This window comes from Oncorhynchus keta, chromosome 12 (genome assembly GCF_023373465.1).
Source record: "Oncorhynchus keta strain PuntledgeMale-10-30-2019 chromosome 12, Oket_V2, whole genome shotgun sequence".
Taxonomy (NCBI): domain Eukaryota; kingdom Metazoa; phylum Chordata; class Actinopteri; order Salmoniformes; family Salmonidae; genus Oncorhynchus; species Oncorhynchus keta.
In genome coordinates this window covers 33596011-33602032 of record NC_068432.1, presented here as the reverse complement: position 1 = coordinate 33602032, position 6022 = coordinate 33596011, and positions in this window count along the sequence as shown.

The following is a 6022-nucleotide window of genomic DNA, read 5'->3' as shown; positions in this document are numbered from 1 at the left end:
CTCTGACAATAGAAACACTCATTTGTGTACAGCATCCTTTCTGACCTGTGAAAACCCCACTAAAACCAAATACAAAGACCCCACACTTCTAAATCAAACAGAGTATTAACCACTAACAAATATTAATTAACAGGTGGATTGTGTGTGAGTGCTGGCGTGAGTGTGACAAAAATCGTAGGGTAAACACAAACAAAATGGCCTTAATTTGGGAGGCCCCTTAACTTCTCTAGGGTAGGTGGGACGCTACCGTCAACATCCAGTGAAAGTGCAGGGCTCCAAATTCAAACAACAGAAATCTCATAATTAAAATTCCTCAAACATACAAGTATTATAAACCGTTTTAAAGATAAACTTCTTGTTAATCCAGCCAGTGTCTGATTTCAAAAAGGCTTTACGCCAAAAGCACACCATGCGATTATGTTAGGTCAGCACCTAGCCACAGAAAACCATACAGCCATTTCCCAAAGAAGGAGAGGTGTCACAAAAGACAGAAATAGCGTTATAATGAATCACTAACCTTTGATGATCTTCACCAGATGGCACTCCCAGGACTACATGTTAGACTATAAATGTTTGTTTTGTTCGATAAAGTTCATCTTTATGTCCAAATACCTCCTTTTTGTTCGCGCATTTAGTCCAGTAATCCAAATGCAGAAGGCGCGGGCACTAAATCCAGACGAAAAGTCAAAAAAGTTCCATTATACTTCGTAGAAACATGTCAAACGATGTATAGAATCAATCTTTAGTATGTTTTTATCATAAATCTTCAATAATATTCCAACCGGACAATTCCTTTGTCATTAGAAATTAAAGGGAACCGAGCTCCCTCAACAAATCAAGGCTTTCAGCCAGACCCCTGGTTGAAACAGTTCTTATTCGCCCCCCTTTCACAATAGAAGCCCGAAACAACGTTCTAAAGACTGTTGACATCTAGTGGAAGCCTTAGGAAGTGCAATCTGACCCCATTTACACTGTATATTGGATAGGCAATCACTTGAAAATCACTACAAACCTCAGATTTCCCACTTCCTGGTTGGATTTTTCTCAGGTTTTTGCCTGCCATATGAGTTCTGTTATACTCACAGACATCATTCAAACAGTTTTAGAAACTGCAGAGTGTTTTCTATCCAAATATAATATAATATTCATATCCCAGCCTCTGGGCCTGAGTAGTAGGCAGTTTACTCCAGGCACGCTTTTCATCCGGATGTAAAAATACTGTCCCCTACCCTAAAGAAGTTAACAGCTGGATCCGGGAACTGTTAACTGCTCTCCCAAGGCAGCTGCCTCAAGAAGCCTTTCTAAGGGAGAGATACAGAATCATTGATAAACAGGAAGAAAAAAAACTTGGTAGCGGACATTCCATCTTTCCTAGAAAAAAGAAAAACAAAATTGAGTTTACTGCATCTTGGGCAGTAAGTCTTAATAAACCCATCCGTATACAGAATTATACCTCAGACACATTCATAATTCAGACACATCAGATGATATGGTGTCCCATAAAGCTGAATTGGGCACCTTCTAAAGTAAACAACTATTTTGTATTCTTAATTATTTGGCCTCACAAGTCTTCAACTGGCAGCTTCATTAAATAGTGCCCACAAAACACCAGTCTCAATGTCAACAGTGAAGCGGCGACTCCGGGATGCTGGCCTTCTAGGCAGAGTTGCAAAGAAAAAGTAATATCTCAGACAATAAAAAGGAAAGATTAAGATGAGCAAAAGAAAACAGACACTGGACAACTCTGCCTAGAAGGTCAGCATCCCGGAGTTGCCTCTTCACTGTTGATGTTGAGACTAGTGTTTTGCGGATACTATTTAATGAAGCTGCCAGTTGAGGACTTGTGAGGCATCTGTTTCTCATACTAGACACTTTAATGTACTTGTCCTCTTGCTCAGTTGTGCACCGGGGCCTCCTACTCCTCTTTCTCTTCTGGTTAGACCCCGTTTGCGCTGTTCTGTGATGGAAGCAGTACACTGCGCTGTACAAGATCTTCAATTTCTTGGCAATTTCTCACATGGAATAGCCTTCATTTCTCAGAACAAGAATAGACTGACGAGAAAATTATGTTTCTGGCCATTTTGAGCCTGTCATCGAAGCCACAAATGCTGAAGCTCCAGATACTCAACTTGTCTAAAGAAGGACAGTTTTATTGCTTCTTTAATTAGCACAACAGTTTTCAGCTGTGCTAACACAATTGCTAAAGGGTTTTCTAATGATCAATTAGCCGTTTAAAATGATATACTTGGATTAGCTAACACTATGTGCCATTGGAACACAGGAGTGATAGTTGCTGATAATGAGCCTCTGTATGCCTATGTAGATATTCCATAAAAAAGCTGCCGTTTCCAGCTACAATAGTCATTTACAACATTAACAATGTCTACACTATATTTCTGATCAATTTGATGTTATTTTAATGGACAAAATAATTAGCTTTTTCTATCAAAAACAAGGACATTTCCAAGTGACCCCAAACTTTTGAACGGTAGTGTATACAGTGCCTTGAGAAAGTATTCGGCCCCCTTGAACTTTGGGACCTTTTGCCACATTTCAGGCTTCAAACATAAAGATATAAAACTGTATTTTTTTGTGAAGAATCAAAAACAAGTGGGACACAATCATGAAGTGGAATGACATTTATTGGATATTTCAAACTTTTTTAACAAATCAAAAACTGAAAAATTGGGCGTGCAAAATTATTCAGCCCCTTTACTTTCAGTGCAGCAAACTCTCTCCAGAAGTTCAGTGAGGATCTCTGAATGATCCAATGTTGACCTAAATGACTAATGATGATAAATACAATCCACCTGTGTGTAATCAAGTCTCCGTATAAATGCACCTGCACTGTGATAGTCTCAGAGGTCCGTTAAAAGCGCAGAGAGCATCATGAAGAACAAGGAACACACCAGGCAGGTCCGAGATACTGTTGTGAAGAAGTTTAAAGCCGGATTTGGATACAAAAAGATTTCCCAAGCTTTAAACATCCCAAGGAGCATTGTGCAAGTGATAATATTGAAATGGAAGGAGTATCAGACCACTGCAAATCTACCAAGACCTGGCCTACCCTCTAAACTTTCAGCTCATACAAGGAGAAGACTGATCAGAGATGCAGCCAAGAGGCCCATGATCACTCTGGATGAACTGCAGAGATCTACAGCTGAGGTGGGAGACTCTGTCCATAGGACAACAATCAGTCGTATATTGCACAAATCTGGCCTTTATGGAAGAGTGGCAAGAAGAAAGCCATTTCTTAAAGATATCCATAAAAAGTGTTGTTTAATGTTTGCCACAAGCCACCTGGGAGACACACCAAACATGTGGAAGAAGGTGCTCTGGTCAGATGAAACCAAATTTGAACTTTTTGGCAACAATGCAAAACGTTATGTTTGGCGTAAAAGCAACACAGCTCATCACCCTGAACACACCATCCCCACTGTCAAACATGGTGGTGGCAGCATCATGGTTTGGGCCTGCTTTTCTTCAGCAGGGACAGGGAAGATGGTTAAAATTGATGGGAAGATGGATGGAACCAAATACAGGACCATTCTGGAAGAAAACCTGATGGAGTCTGCAAAAGACCTGAGACTGGGACGGAGATTTGTCTTCCAACAAGACAATGATCCAAAACATAAAGCAAAATCTATAATGGAATGGTTCAAAAATAAACATATCCAGGTGTTAGAATGGCCAAGTCAAAGTCCAGACCTGAATCCAATCGAGAATCTGTGGAAAGAACTGAAAACTGCTGTTCACAAATGCTCTCCATCCAACCTCAATGAGCTCGAGCTGTTTTGCAAGGAGGAACGGGGAAAAAATTCAGTCTCTCGATGTGCAAAACTGATAGAGACATACCCCAAGCGACTTACAGCTGTAATCGCAGCAAAAGGTGGCGCTACAAAGTATTAACTTAAGGGGGCTGAATAATTTTGCACGCCCCATTTTTCAGTTTTTGATTTGTTAAAAAAGTTTGAAATATCCAATAAATATCGTTCCACTTTATGATTGTGTCCCACTTGTTGTTGATTCTTCACAAAAAAATACAGTTTTATATCTTTATGTTTGAAGCCTGAAATGTGGCAAAAGGTCGCAAAGTTCAAGGGGGCCGAATACTTTCGCAAGGCACTGTATATACACAATATTTGAAACAGTATGTTCAACTTTTATTTAGTCTCCAATATGGGATATATTTGTTATGGACTATGAGGTGAAACTAACCCGGTAATTACCTGTACTGGTAATGTCATTTAATTAGCTCTTCAATGATTTTATTATCAGTACAAAAATCATATCATGCCTTTATTTTTATAGCACCCTTCGTTTTATCACAGAAGACAGTTTTATTACCCATCACTGTATTTACCAAAAGGTTGGCTGGACCTCTTTGAAGTCATATAGATCACATCATTGCACACCGAAGTATCTAACTGTCACGCCCTGACCTTAGAGAGCCTTTTATTTATCTGTTTTTGGTTAGGTCAGGGTGTGATTAGGGTGGGCATTCTAGGTTTTCTGTTTCTATGTTTTCTATTTATTTATATTTTTTTGCCACATGTGGTTCCCAATCAGAGGCAGCTGTCTATCGTTGTCTCTGATTGGGGATCATATATAAGTTGATATTTTCCCTTTGGGTTTTGTGGGGAGTTATTTTCTGTTTAGCTGTTTTGTTGCCTGACAGAACTGTGCGCTTTAGTTTTTTCTACTTTGTTATTTTGTTGCGGTGTTCAGTTTTGATTAAAAATCATGAACGCCTACCACGCTGCACCTTGGTCTCCTTCTTCAACCCACAAGAGTCGTTACACTAACATTATGTTATCAAACCCCTTATCAGTGCTGGTCAACTATGGAGACACCTTTGGTGTCTAAAGAGTTAGGTAGATAAGCCTTTAATTTCCTTGCACCTTATGTGTGGAATGATCTGCAATACGCTTTAAAATTGGAGGGATTTGTGCCTCTAGGGCATTTCAGAGGGTTGTTGGGGGACCTTTTAACTGAAGAATGTGTCTGTTATGATTATAGTTAGACCCATAAAACATTAGCTGACTTTAGTGATAAGAAAACGGTCTGTTTTCTGAATGGCCCAACATAATGTAGTCTGTCACACAGAAACTCTAAACATTTCATTTATTAAAACAAAAAAAGGTGGGAAGGAATAGAGTGTTGGGCTGAGAGTTACTGGCTATACTGGCTGGGGGTCGGGACATGCTGGCGGCTCGGGCTGGCTGAGCAGTCTAGCAGATTTACTGTGCACACGCACACTACATCATTTCAATGTGGAAATTGGGGTAATATTTGGTTGAGACCTGGTTCAGATTTCAACCTTTATTCACCCACTCAAAAAGGCAGCCAGAAATGTGTTAGATTCCAAATGTGTTGTCACTATGCCTTCAACCATCTACAAGCACAACCAAATTCCAATGGAAAAACAATGTCAGAGTTTTGGTTTAGTTGTCATCTAAATGTGTTATCACTGTGCTTACAAACATTTAAAAGCACAACAAAGTTCAGATCAGATATTTTGTATTTTTAGACCAACTTAATGTGTTATCCCTGTGCTTCATTTTATAGCACATCCAAATGACCTGGATTGCAGTTAAGATCTCATTAAAAGTACATAGTGCAAGTGATCAATACTGTTCAAGATTCTGCACAGATTATTACAGCAATTGTGAAGTTCTCCACAGACCTGCGACCTTTGCATGCTATATTAAACATGCACGCTTTTTATGATTACGTAAGAAGACTGATAGTTACTGTAGGCTAACTTCAGAATGTGACCATGGATGTGTTACTCATTTTAAGGTTGAATAAATATTTTTGCATTAGTTTGTAAGATAGCCTTAATTTTGAGTATTGAATTGTGTTTGGTTGACAATGAAACCAAATATCAACATTAAAAAGATATCTTATACTTGTATATTTTTCTCTGAGACACTGGTTTGATGCTATTCTTTAACTTGTATTTTTGGTTTAGTTGGAGATGTGAATCCAATATATCATTTGTAAACTTGTCTACAAGATA